The sequence below is a fragment of the Panthera pardus genome, unplaced genomic scaffold (assembly GCF_024362965.1).
Source record: "Panthera pardus isolate Hobbes unplaced genomic scaffold, ASM2436296v1 HiC_scaffold_22, whole genome shotgun sequence".
NCBI lineage: Eukaryota > Metazoa > Chordata > Mammalia > Carnivora > Felidae > Panthera > Panthera pardus.
The window spans coordinates 25,204,805-25,219,552 of NW_026526788.1; the positions used below are offsets into that span (position 1 = coordinate 25,204,805).

The 14,748-nt window shown below is 40.8% G+C and overlaps 1 long non-coding RNA gene across 1 annotated transcript; it reads left to right on the forward strand.

Annotated features, from left to right (window-relative positions):
* Positions 1-11,436: 11,436 nt before the first annotated feature.
* On the forward strand, positions 11,437-13,206 carry LOC109264270 (uncharacterized). Its single transcript, XR_002078670.2, has 2 exons — positions 11,437-11,739; positions 12,910-13,206. It is a non-coding gene; the product is annotated as an uncharacterized LOC109264270 (long non-coding RNA).
* Positions 13,207-14,748: the final 1,542 nt, after the last annotated feature.

Here is a 14,748-nt window from a genome sequence, read left to right on the forward strand (position 1 = left end):
CCTCAGTATGTTTCAACGCTTGTTAAAAATTTAGGGAGGTTGAATTTTGCTTACTTAATTTTTAACCCCCAAGGTAAAAACATTTAAAAATGCATTTATGAATCCCTAAAGCCCACTTGGTTTCATTTTCTTTCGTAGAGATAGTAAGACATAGACTGTGGGGAAAAACATTTGGTACGGCCACCCTGTTTTATACATATCCACATATGTCCATTCAGAACAAAGTACATACTAAGAATGATAGTGCTCAGTTTCTTTTTTTTTTTTTTAAAGGACGAATCCTTATTTCCACGTAATGAAATCTAATGACTTTTCATTGCAATCCTTCTAAATATCAAAGAATTACCTGCACCTTGAAGGTTCTTGAACTTTTTTGAAATTGCCCTTTTAAAAAGGATCACGGGGTGGCTGCTGGAAGGTTTTCTTCTCGATTTACAACTCAGGCATAGATTTAAGGAGAGTGTAATTACCAGATACAATCCCTAAACAGAATTGAATTGCTTCCTGGATGCCAAGCTTTTTGCAGGCTGACCTTCAACGGGAACAAACACAACACCGCAGCTCTGTGTCCTTGTTAGGTTTCAGCAGGATCCAATATTTTTCTTCTTCCAGGCACAAGTGAGAATAGGACATCTACTTCGTCAAAGGACCAGAGGTCCCAGTTGTCATTGCTCTTCCTTAAAAACAAAACAAAACTTATTAAAAGAGCAAGTCTGGAAGAGCCACAATAAATCACTTGTTCTGAAAATTGAACCAGCCCAACAGCCTCTAAATCAACCACCTACTTGTTCTTCTCAGAAGAAAACAAAGATCAGTTATTGTCTATGAGGTCACAGTGGAGACTGACCATGGAAAACCCTAAATCAGGGAATAGGGTCGCCACTCGCGGGTTAGTTCGTATTCTAGAAATAGTCACATCGGATTCCTCTGCCTCAGTCTGCAAACTAAGACTTCTTCACTGACATATTTTGTTATGTTTTGTTTTTCCCCCTCACCAGTCATTACATATAATAAGTGTTAGGTTGTCGTACCCGTCCTTTTTTCTGGAAGTGGTGCGTTTTGTTAAATTTAACATCCTAATTAGCTTTTGGATAATTAGCTGTCTGGGTGGGCAGAAAAATTCTACAAAAATCTGTTGGCTGGTGGAATTTTCAGGTCAGCGCTTTTAACTGTCTACACACACACACACACACACATCAGTAAGCATGCATGCTTGCACACAATCCTCTTGACTCCTTCATATCACACAGAAGAGCCAAAATAATACACAATACTTACTAGTATCCAGGCTTCTAATTGATTTTCTGAGCCAATTGAAAATGAGGGTAGGTAAAGCATTGTAGCAATCAGATTATAGAATGTGAATTTTCCTGTCCTTTCTTTTTATTTTATTTCTTATTTTTTTAAGTTTATTTATTTTGAGAGAGAGAGCAAAGCAGTGTTGGGGGACAGAGAGAGAGAATCCCAAGCAGGCTCTGCACTGTCTGCTCAGAGTCCAATGTGGGGTTTGAACTCATGAACCAGGAGATCATGACCTGAGCCGAAATCAAGAGTCAGATGCTTAACCGACTGAGCCACCCACGTGCCCTCCTGTCCTTTCTTAATTGTGATTGTCCCTGCATACTCCTTCACCTGCCCACCCACTTCACCACCGGTGCACTCCTCCCCAGATCATTCCACACATGCACAAAAGTATTGTGTATGTGCAAGCCCTGCAGAAAGTAATTGACTTTGTGAATAGTTGTTTTCACCCTGGTTTATAAAGACACAGGAGTACATGCTCTTAAAAGCTTCTTTTTCCTTTTAACTCGCAGCGCACATGACAAAATGTGAGGCATCTGACAGGCAGCCAGCCACCTGCAAGGATCAGTTTTAAACAGATGGTGCAGTAGAAAATGAGTCCAAATGTAGACATCACAAAGTGATCCTGGCAAACACTCACAGATGTGGATTATGACAATTCTGATGACCCTGACCCATGGGTCAGTTGGTTCGGGTCAGAGTGAAATGGTTTGCCTTGTGACAGCGACAAAAACATTAGCAACTTTGTCTTTTGGGAATGAAAGGTGGCTCTGAAGACTAGAAAGGAGACTTTGCCGCAAGCCCCACACGCCTCCTCCTTTCTGGCACTTGCATTGTCTCTTCTTGGCAACAACCTACTCCTCACTGGCCTTTGGAACAGATGAACGAGGCTCTTCCGGTCCTGACATCTGTCCACCTTTGCCGGTCCTACCTCTCCCCACCTGGTCCAAAACAGGCCATGCTCCACTAGATTGAAGCTCTCTCCAAATGAGCTGCACTGTTCTTGCCTTCTCAGGGCCTTGACAGGTGCAGTCTGTACTCTAGGATGTCTTTTGTGCCATGCCCAGCCAGCAAATTCCCAGGTACTCATTTAAATGCACCTGTGTGTTACCTCTTTTGTGACGATTGCCCAGATACCCGTATGTATCCTCCTATACCAGCGAGGCAGAATGAAGAACTTCCGTCTCCCCACAGTCCCTGTCCTGAGGTATTGAAAGTGTTCTTAGGACCACCTCCTTTCTGACCCCATGGGCTGGGTCTGGGGAGCAGCTGTTTTTATCATCAATCATCCCTGGCATCCACAACAGTGCAATATAGCAGATCGTTCATAATCCTTGGTGGAACAAAAGTTAGAGATGATTTTGTATCTGTGCAGATTTTAGTTTTCTGGTGGGTCAAGACTGGGTTTTGTTCCATTCCCCTTTATATGAACCAGCAGAGTGGCGTTTGCATAGACGCCTCATTAATACAGTCGCATTCAGTTGTGAGTGGCAGGAACAAAAAACCAGGAGTCAAGAGAATAGGGCTGTATTCCCTTCTTAGGCAACAATTCAATAGGCAAGATGGGATGGGCGACATCCCTAACATCAATGTCCTTTTATGAAAAATGGGGAATGACCACGTATTTCCTGCTTACTTTAACGGGCCTGTGTGAAGATCAAACACATTTTCTACGTTGGGAAGTGCTTAGTGAAGCAAGAGTTAGTAGAGTATAATGAAAATTAGATCGTATTCTGGAGTCAAATTGACTCCATTACTTTTTGGCTGTGTGACCTTGGGCACATTGGTGAATGTCTCTGAGCCTCAGGCCCCCACCTGTAAAATGATAGTCTCTACTGCATAAGGTATCTACTCCATGTGGAGTTTAGTTTGTGAAAAGCATCTAATATGGTAACTACGAATAGTAACTCCTAACAAATGCTAGGTTTAAAAAAAAATATATAGCTTAACGATTTATATAAATACAAGATGTTGTTAACACTCAATGATGAGTTATTGTTCTTCCCTTTAAGAACAGTAGGGGCAGCCTCCCACATCTGGAAATGAGAATACTCTACTCTCCCTTCCACTTTCATGGCCTCTCCTCCAACCAGCTTTAGACTCTGTTGTTATAAGCAAGACAGTCTATAGCAGACGAGAGTCAATTTCCTTTCTAGAGTTGGGCAAGCCATTTGGACAGGATAGTCTCCAGCTCTGCCCAGTTTCCTTCCCTCGGAAATATCCCACTTAGGAGATGAGAGCCCTGTGACACATAGGAAACATATCTAGACAATTCCCAGGATTGGTCTGTTCTATTTCAGCTTGCTGTTGCTTGCCGTCCCTGGCCCCAGACAACTGCCCTAGGCAGCTCTGATTGGTAGGTTTTGTAGGATTTTTATTTCCATTTTCCTCAAGCTAGGAAATAGCTTTTTTTTCTTGTTAAATTAATCTAAAGCAAAATTAATATGTCTTAATCATAAGACTTGAGGGTAACATCAGGCAATTGCAAAAAGAAAACATGAAATTCACTAGTTGGAAGGTTTATTTGATATGACCCTTCACAAGAGTCCTCCAGAAGCCATCTCTCTCCTAAACCTTGGCTTAGGAGAAAGGTCTCGCTTCCCTCTCTCAGATAGGAGATGCTTTGATCATGTCTCCACTGCTCCTCGGAGTTTAGACTTCTGTTTCCCAGGACGAGTTAGAACACAAACCTGCATATCATCTGGAAGCATACTCATCTTCACAGGTAAGGTAGGGCGTCCCGTGTTTGGCAGTGCATTCTCCAAAACCTGCATCATTCAGTCTTAAAGATGGCAATGTGTGGCCATCTAAATTTATTTTTTAAATGTTTATTTATTTATTTTGAGAGAGAGAGAGAGAGAGAGAGCGAGTGTGTGAGCAGGGGAGGAACAGAGAGAGAGGGAGAGAGAGAATCCCAAGCAGGCCCACGCTCAGCAGGAGCCCAACATAGGGCTCAGTTCCATGACTGAGAGATCAGGACCTGAGGCAAAAATGAAGAGTTGGTCCCTCAACCAACTGAGCCACCCGGGCGCCCCAGTCTAAATTCATATTTGGGGTGGGGGAAGGCTCAGAAAATCATAGATCTTCCAAATATACCCCTACTTTCGATCTCTGGTTGAAATACACATCTACATGTCTAAAATGCCTCACTCAAAGTTGTTTATTTCAGAAGAGAGGAACTTAACCTACGTACACATTCTAGCTTACTTATAAGTAGATGCTGTATGTGAACATATTACCTGATTTGAAATAAAGATTTAAAATCCATCTCCACAAATGAAAAATGTTCTGGGAGCTTTAAACAAACAACTTGTCCCTCCTTTATTCCTCTATGGGGAACGAAATCTTACTATTGACAACCAGGGACAGTATCAAGCAATTAAACCTGTCATCTCATTATGAGTGAAAGACAAGCTCAGTATTAATGATTTGTTTTTACTTGGCAATGATTTTAGATGGTCCTTAGATGAAAGAAAAAAAAAGGAGTGGTCTAAGGAATGTACTCAAACACTCTTGTCGTTTTATTTTATTTATTTATTTTTTAAAGCTGTTAGCTTTTTTAAAAAAATATTTTTATTTATTTTTGAGACAGAGAGAGAGCATGAGCAGCAGAGGGGCAGAGAGAGAGGGAGACACAGAATTTGAAGCAGGCTCCAGGCTCTGAGCTGTCAGCACAGAGCCCGACGTGGGGCTCGAACTCACGGACTGTGAGATGATGACCTGAGCTGAAGTCAGACGCTTAACCGACTGAGCAACCCAGGCGCTTCGTCTTGCCATTTTAATCTACCCAATGACAGGAAGGGCTTTTTCTCTGACACTTTGGGGAAATTTTTAAATAAGACACAGTGGGGAAGCTGAAAAGAATGAGATCTGTTGCTTCCCAAAGACGGTCTTTACATACCTGATGCTAGGTTTATCATCAGGGAAAGATGAAAAAATATTAGTGTGAGATATTAATTGCCAGTGGATGAAAATGAACTCTGGGTCAGAAGAGGGGGTAGTGGGAGGGACTTGGATCCAAATCCCTGCTTTGCCACTTACTAGCTGTATGCACTGGAGGAAGTTATTTAGCCTCCCCTTGCCTAAATTACCTCCTCTATAAAATGAGGATAATGGAAGTAACTGCATTACAGGGTTGTGATGAGATTTAAGACAGAAGGTATACATAAAGATGATATATATTCTGGCACAATGCCCAGCATGAACCTCAATGCTCAAAACACTTAGCTATTGTTGACATCATGATTGCTGTTGCTGTTGTTATTAGGATAACAGCAACAACAACAAAAATCTGGACCAGAGGAAAAGGAACTCATTGCTATGACCAGTAAGACATTCTTCCTTTCCACGGTCCTTCCAAATCCAATTCTACTCCAATATCTCATGGATGGAGTGTCCTAAATGGGATAAAAACAATTTCTGCTCTGGGGGAATATGCCTTCTCCTAGAATGCTGGAAAACAAAACCAAATAAGGCAAAAACAAAAACAGCAAGCCTCCTCCAAATCTTTTCAAATTGGTTCATACCACCTTGTGCGTATCTTCTTCAAAATTCCACTTTCTATTTTTTATGCACTTTGAAGTTCATATAAAATCAATATGTAGAAATCAGCTTTATGAGTATTGAATTTCTACAAAACATTTCTGTTTGGAATTCAAGTCTCAGGAGGCACTGATCCATGCTTTTTATTACTATTAGAATAAATGAATGTGGTGCTTTATTATACTTGTTGAATAGTGGCTAAAAGACCATGAAAAATCCAAATAATCCAGGAATGGCTGTCTTCAAGTCCCCTGGGAAGAAGAGGAATGGCTTGCTAAGAGTCTTTAAAGACCAACAGGTGCTAAGAAATTTGTTTTGACCCATTAAATTTACATTGGCTTCACAGTTTTCAAGACTCTCCTGCTGTCTGCCATTGCTGCTGTCTAAAAGCCTCAGGCTGGAAATGATTAAGTTTTCATGCATATGTTAAGTGGGCAGATGATTAAAATGAGAACAAACAAGATACTAGATGGTTCCACCCTGGCTCTTGCAATGCTGCTTGTTCAATACTGTTTATGACCGCCATTTTTTTGTTGAGAAGAGCAAACACTAGAGAAATATGAGTGGAGTTTACTGCCCTCGTGCATGTCTTGGGGATTTGGGAAAGGCCCCTACTCCAACATAGCCCAACTAGCTCTAAGTGAACGAGAGATCACGAAGGTATCTCCATCCTTAGCTCCAGCCTACCCCTTCAGCACAGCAGTGGCATCTGGATGAGAACGTCTGAGGGAAGAATGAGGCTGGGGATGTAAAGCAGTAAATTAGGGTGGGCTCCCTGGGGTAGGCGATGTGTCATAACAGGGCTGCCCTAGGGAGGAGCTGGCATGAACCAGATAGCCAGGAAGTCTAATATGGGTATAAATGTTTGAATTTTTTAATGGACTGTATAACTGGACCACAGGCTCCCTTTATGACAGCCAGTTGTGTGTGGTATAAACCTTTGTCTTTGCTGCTGTGCAACATTGCAAGATGCAGCTGTTGGGGCCCTAGTGGCAGAGGGCAGATGGTGGTCAAATGCTTTCCAAAAAGCAACAGCAGTTCTGGAAAAAATTGAAAAAGGGGTTTCATCAGCTGTTGAGATCCTTTGCATTCACTGTTCCTTCCAAACACAAACTCTTACAGAAACACAATTAAAAGGAACTACAGAACCTAGATAAGTGCATTTCTTTTTAATAACTGGGACTCATTTATGTCCCTTAGGTGGGCACACAGGCACATAATCAGAGATATGATGCTAAATCCTGAAAAACAAAAATGCAAATAATTCTTATTTTCAATAAAAAATTTTTTTGGTGCCTAAACTAACTGAAGATCCTTGGTGAATTTCTTGATTTAGAAAATGCATTAATACCATCTGTCTTATTCCTTTTGGACTGCTATAACAAAATACTGCAGACTGTAACTCATAAGCAACAGAAATTTTTTTCTCACAGTCTAGAGTTTGGGAAGTCCAAGATCGAGGTGCCAGAATGATTGTGTTCTGGTCAGGGACCTCTTGTTCTCCCTGTGATTTCATATGGTGGAAGAGGCTAGGGATCTCTCTGGAGCCTCTTTTGTAAAATCACTAATCCCATTCATAAGGGCGCTGCCCTCATGGCCAAGTCACTTCCCAAAAGCCCTTCTTTCTAACACTATCACCTTTGGCGTTCAGGAACTCAACATATGAATTTGGAGGATAAGTAGGGCAGTTGGGTCGGGGAACACATTCAGACCGCAGCACCATCTTTTCATCTTAAAATTCTGTTTTTCATAAAACTCATCCAAGGTCAAATAAACCTGAGAATTAGGAAAGATGAGAATTAACCAAATAACGTGTTAATTTCAGGGAAGAAATACATTCAAATGACAGAATGAAGAGTAGAAATGAATATGAATACACTTTTAAATGGACCATAGACAATATTGCTTAAATCCAATATCGAGCTCGGAAATCATAGTTTGGTCACATATTGGCCAATGCTACCTCATTCTCAGCCTTTCAGTTTGGGTAGAGTTGCCTATACAGCCAATTCCAGAGGTGGGGGCTGGCTGATGTCAACCCATCTCAGCCACAGCAATGGGTGAAGAGACTCAATTCAGGTCAGACAGTTGCAGGAAAAAGTTTGATGGTAATTCCAGGAAAGAAACTTACTTTCCTCACCTATGTCCTGTGAGAGATACTTGCTCTTTCTCTGTAGGCTGTGGTGATCATGTCAGGCCTGGAACAGCTTCCTGGATGGCAGCCACCCATTAAGTATAAAGCTGATGCACAGAGGGACTGAGAGCTGAGAGCAGGACGTAGACTTTTTTTTTTTTCCTCCCTTTTTTCTTTTTAGCTTAACCACATACCCTGGTAATGGGGCTGCGATGGGACTAAACTTGCTCACTGTTATTTTGGGTGCTATTACTGTCACTATTCCAATTTAGCTTTTCAATTAAATCTGCTATTCATTTTTAAGGAAGCAGTGCAGTTTCAAAAGCTTAATAAATGTTGCTCTACTTTATACAGCACTTGATTCTATAAGGCATTGCTGGGTTCTCTCATCAATCCTTCACACATCATTCATTAAAGCACCAAGTTTACCCTTTCCTTATGAAGAAACTGGGCACTTGTCTTTGCCCCAAACAGACAGGGGGAATCAATGAGAGGAGGAAATAGTTTTTCTCTTAAGTACTGTATCTATATGTATTTCAGGATCAATCAAATTATTTGGAAAGATCAAGTCATTGTAAAAACAAAGTGCATCTGCTTAAATGGGCCCCATGCTAAAAGGAATGGTATCTTTAGCTATTTACTATTCTTGGGCTCTCTATTCTTAGAGACAAACTAAATAATGAAATTATTCAGTCCTGTGTGATTCAACCTTATGCCTTTATAAATAAAGTCCAGCTCCTTTAATAATTGTAGTATATACATACTATTACTGATGAAATGGCCAGAGGACACCTTGGAAATAAGTAGCTTGCTAATAATTAGTCAAACCAATGTTGAAACATCTCTATTCTGTTCACTTAAACTTTCATGCCCTTGTAGGTATGCATAAATTGAAATAAAAATCTCCTTTTCTACAATATATTTACCAGCTTTGAAATATGAAGTCTAAATTTATATGCAAATTTTACATTTCAACTATGTTTTTATTAGATTTTCTAGAACTTGTTATTTGGAAAATAATTATGGATTTCTTTGTTACTTTCCTAAATTACTTTGAAATTGTAGTCATATACAAAATTCAATAAGTTCACTTACATTGTTAAATATCTCTTTTAACTTCAAGGCAAGTTATAAATCCACAATTTTCAGCATGCTACTTTCCTAATATTCAAAAAAACTTTCAGTTGACATGATATCAAATACGTCTACTTATATATCTATTTTATATTTGATTGAAACATGACAAGCAAATGTTCATAAACCGTTTTCAGATTAGTTTAGAAAATCTGGAAATCTTTGTTAAAAAATTTCAAACTCTAACTCATTACTAGAATAATTTTCAACAGGAAGTATACCAAGGGCATAGTTATATTGATGGATGGGACAAGTAGAAAGCCAGTGAAAGAGTTTAAAAATTTTAGGACAATTTGATTTTTCTGAAGGGCAGCAGAAATGTTTCTTAACTTTTCATCAGGATTTATATCAGTATCAACAATGTTGTAGAAAATTGTCTAACCTTCTGAATCAAGGCAGGATATTAATTAATATGTGTGTAATAAAATGGAGAAAGTACTACTGTGGTTGGGAAGGTAAGTATTTGGATGAACTACTTAGAGTGTGGGAAGAGACTCCCAAAAGGCATACAACTTCTAAAGAGTTCCAGTCATTTCCGGGACTACATTCTAATAGGAGGTTGTGTGAACTGAGACTTTCTTTAGCCAGGGGAGCAACATTGGCCTGGAGTACACTTCATTGGGTGCAGTGGAGGTCCTGTGTTTAGCAGATGCGTAGGGTCGACGACACTTGGTCGAGAGTACCTGACTCTGTCTACAGAGAGAATAGATGCCTTTAATGGGAAAACCTGTGCGTTTGCTGTGTCGTGTGCTATGTGACTTCCACAAGCAAGCACTGAAGACTCTTAACGAAAAATAAAATATGAGAACATTTACTCAGTAAAGTGTATCGATAACTTCAGTGCTGGTAAGGGTGTGGGGAGAAGACCCATTATTGGTTGGAATGTGAATTGCTGTAATCTCATAAAAAACTTAAAACTCATATGTCCTTTGACCCAGGAGTTCAACTTGTAAGGATTTATTTTACAGCTGTAGTAGCAGGTAAGGACAAGCAGGTTTGTGGCAGGAAATATCTGATATCTGAACTTTCAGCTTAAGAATGGTTGGATAAATTATGGTGTAGCAATACTAGGAATTACTATATTGATATGAAAATGCATGAAATCTATGCATGAATCTATGCATTTGTGATTATATCAAGTGAAAAATCAAGCTGTAGGTTAATCTGCATACCAAGTCTTTTTATTGATAAATGTGAAAAAATCCTATACGACCATATATCCTTTTATGTTTATTTATGAGCATTGAAAAGCTGTGGAAGGATTCTGTTTGTTACTTCGCGGGTCTGGGCTGAACACGGGAGAAAGAGATTAGTAATAACTCTTTTATATTCTTCTATATTGTTTGATCTATTGCAATGAATATGTATTACTTTTGAAATAAAAAGTGAAAACAACAGGTGGACAGCAGAAGCTGCATGAAGGTGCTAGTTATAATTTTGCTTCATACATGTATTAGGCTTCCGAGAACTCCTACGACTTTGAGTCCTTATAAGTATTACAAAGTGAAACAGATTAGGACTACACGGTGACCAAAAGATGGAATTAATGGAAGTAATAGAATTAAACGCTAGATGTTTCCAGATGTCGGTGCTGAACTCCACATAGCTGAGATACTTATGTAGTGGCTGAATACCACATGATGTCCACCATCCTGGGACACTATGTAGAATAAAAAAAAAAAAAAAAAGAGAAAGTTGATCCACTAGCTAGTAGTTTGAAGTTTCAACTGGGCAGTATTGATGTGACCATTCTAACAAGGGTTATTAACTGTATTGTGATGATGATCTGTTCTAGGTTGACCTGTGTCCCCTCCAAAAAAAGACATGTCGAAGTCCTAATTTGCAGCACCTGCACATGTTACCTTATTTGGAAATAGGGTGTTTGCATGTGAATCAAGTTGAGATAAGGTCATTAGGGTGGGTCCTAAACTGATGTAGCCGTGTGGTACACGCTGGGTAGCTAGTTTGTGCAAGCACATCCTGAATGTGCTTGTTAAATCACTGCCTTGAGAATGTAGCAATCCTGTCCTCCCTCCCATCAAGCAGAATGTGCAGAAGAACATGCTGGTCAATGTTCAAGGTTAGGAGCATGGGGGGTGGCTGACCCTGGAGCATCTCCCTTGTAATGAAGAGTGTTCAGGTGGCAGGCCTTGATCTTCTTGGAAATTGTGGCCATTCAAGGAGGGGAAGGCCACTGATAGTCACTAGGCTGAGTGGCTATGATGTAGAAACTTGCTGCGTGTTAGTCCCACGACTCGATGCTTTGTCCAGTCGGCCGCTCCTGGACTCTCTGTATGCAAGTTCCCCCAATAAACCTGTGCCTTGATTGCTATCTCTACATCTTTTCTTTGGCCTCACTGAACCATCACCCAGCCTAGGCTTTGAGTCTGCTGGGGTGTGGCTGCACACTGGTGTCCTCATGAGAAGAGGGAAATCTGGACACAGAGAGAGACACACAGGGAGAACTCTATAAGGAGATGGCAGAAATTGGAGTTGCGCAGCTGTAAGCCGAGGATGACAGGTGACATCAGAACCTGGGGCAGACACGGAACAGGTTCTCCACTAGAGCCTTTCAGTGAGAATGGCCCAGACAACACCTTAATTTTGGACTTCCAGTGCCCAGAATGGTAAGATAAAAAATTTTTATATAAAACCACTTTTTTTTTTCTATTTATATACCACTTTTTGGTACTTTATTATGGCAGTCCTAGGAAACTAGAACAAAACCCAAATATATTGCCAGAGAGAAAAGGAAGAAAGATTAGCATGACCAGGCAGAGCTCCTATATTGCCAGAATTGCATGACCATTTATTCAAATATTATACTTAATAATATTTCCGGAAAGATGCTCAGGGGAGAGAGAGAGAGAGAGAGAGTGGGAGAAAGAGCGCTAATGCACAAGCCACTTTGGAAAATGGTGTCAACATTTAATTATTATACTGGATAGTGCTTTGAGAAGAATATTCTGAATTTCAATAAAACGCAGGTTTGCAAAAAAATTCAGCAAGAGCAAAATTGATTGACAGTTTACAGTTTTCTGGTGTGTGGTAGTCAGCTTGCCTGCATCCAAATATTTTGATGTTATTTTCTTGAACCAAAAATCTGGTCACACTGTCTGTAATGAGAAGGAAGTTTTCTATTTAAAGAATTGCAGCAGAGTGGTGAGGCACAGAGTAGTGAAGAGAAAAATCATGCGCATGGTGATTGTCAGATGGGTGGGGAACGGGCTATCTGTAGTCTTTTAGAGGGACAAAGGATTTTTCTACAAGTGACCATTGTTACTTCTATTTTTAAAAATTTATTTATTTATTTTGAGAGAGAGAGAGAGAGAGAGAGAGAGAGAGAGCATGAGCATGGGAGGGGCAGAGAGAGAGGGAGAGAATCCAAGTGGGCTCCATGCTGTCAGCGCAAAGCCCAACACGGGGCTGGATCCCGTGAACCATGAAGTCATGACCTGAGCGGAAATCAAGAGTCGGGCGCTTAAATGTCTGAGCCACTCAGGCGCCCCCTGACCATTGTTACTTCTTTAAAAACATCAGCTTTGTGTTTTAGTTACCAAAGCAGAAGTGTATATATTCTATCATATTATTGTGATCTTTGCTAAAGATATTGCCGTTTTGTTTGTTTGCTTATTTGAGCGATTTAAAGCTAGGGCAACAAATGCTCTCTTGACAGTTCTTCTGACTTAAGCGAGCTAACCGGTAATTTACTAATGAAATGTTCATAATTATAGAAATATGGGGTTGAGGGGGAGGGGTGGCTTTTATCAAGCTGATAATGAGTTTATTTGTTACAGTGCGTCACAGGGGGCACACTGTGGGAGACTGAAGGCTGCACACCGCGTGCGGACAATGTCCCACTTTTGGAACTGCTCTCTGCTGAATGTAGAAGAACCAGCCCATGACAACCAGTTGGAGTGTCGTGTGTTGTGGGAGGAAATCCCACAAAGTGGGGGAGAAATGTGCTCCTTAGATGTTATCTGATGGGCCAAGTCAGTCCTGAGAGCTCTGCCCTGATCCTGTGAGACGCTACAGTAGGCTTCCCATGAGCCTTATACTTCCCATTCTTCGAATAAAAACTGGTTTGCACAGACTTGCTGGCTTTCCTTCAAGTCCTATTTCCCCCCAAAGTCACAAGTCACATGAGCAAAGCTTCACACCGCAAATGGACCCAAATAACTATAAGAATGTCTTAGGGGCACCGCTACCCTGGTGAAGAGACCACTGCAGCACGTTTTTTGTGATGTGCACGGTAAACTCAGAGGAATAAGGGGGAAAGGTCTGGAAAACAAACACACAGAATCTGTTAGGCCTCTGAACTGGGGCCACCCTATTTCCTTTGCTCTCCACTGGCTTTTGCTCCTGTTACTCTATTGACATCTCGTTTTTGATGGGCCACGTGATCACCTAGTGGCTCAGTCCTCTGATCTTTTCCAGTCTTCCCTTTCCAGACTTTTCTTACACCGGTTGGTACTGTTCATTAACAACTTCTGCTCTCTTAGCTCCAGGAAGTTGGACGAATCTCAGTCTCCTCCCATCTTTGTCTGGTGTTGGTATCTCTTCCTCTTTAGCCTTTGAATGTAGGGTCTCCTGAAAGTGGTCCTCCATTCTGGCATCCTCTAGAGACAGATGTGAGGTGGGAAAAGAGAATAACCCTTGGTAGAGGGGTTCAAATAATTCTGGCTCTGAAACTTATAATTGCCAGGTGGGGGAGAACAAGAGAGGTAGGGAGGGAAAGAAGGAGTGGAAGGAGGGAGGGAGGGAGAGAGAAAAAGAGAGAGAGGAATTTGAATTGTGTTCGTGTTCCATTCTTCTCCATAAGGATATGCCTGGGAGTATGGGAGCAATGAATGTGTTATCTCTTTAGTTGGCTATCAGTCATCTCTTATGTTGTGAGTATCTCTCAGTGCTAAGTGTGGTCCCAGTATTCAGAGGGTTAGGAAGTGTTTGTTTAAAAAAAATTTTTTTTTTTTACATTTATTTATTTTTGAGAGACAGAGAGACAGAGCACTAGTCGGGGAGGGATAGAGAGAGAGGGAGACAGAATCCGAAGCAGGCTCCAGGCTCTGAGCTGTCAGCACAGAGCCCAAGCGCGGGGCCTGAACTCACAAACCGTGAGATCATGACCTGAGCCGAAGTCAGACGCTTAACTGACTGCGCCACCCAGGTACCCCGGAAGTGCTTGTTTTTTTAAATTAAAATGTGGTCCTTAAACTTCTCCATCTGGGGTTTTATTAAAGAAGCAAATACTGGCTGGGCTTGACTCAGTGAAGGCCAGTACTGTACTGTCTTAATGGAAGACTTAAGGCATCCCAAGAGTGTTTTTAAAGCCACAACATATCATCGATTTTAACATTTAACCCCCCCACATAAGATGAAATGTTACTGACTTTAAGTAATTTTCTCAATGTCTCCAAAGCTTAGCATCAAAATGTGTTTCCTGTAGGTTGTAATCAGTGTTTAATGCTTCCCTAAAACACTGCCAACATCGCAATAACCTGGAGAAACATTTTTTTGTAACAATCTATAGGTTTTGAACTTTACTATTTTGGTACAATTTTAAATTTACAGAAAAGTTTCACGTGTAAGACAAAGAATTATCACGAGACCCCTATGTTGTTCCTTTTCAATGAGTC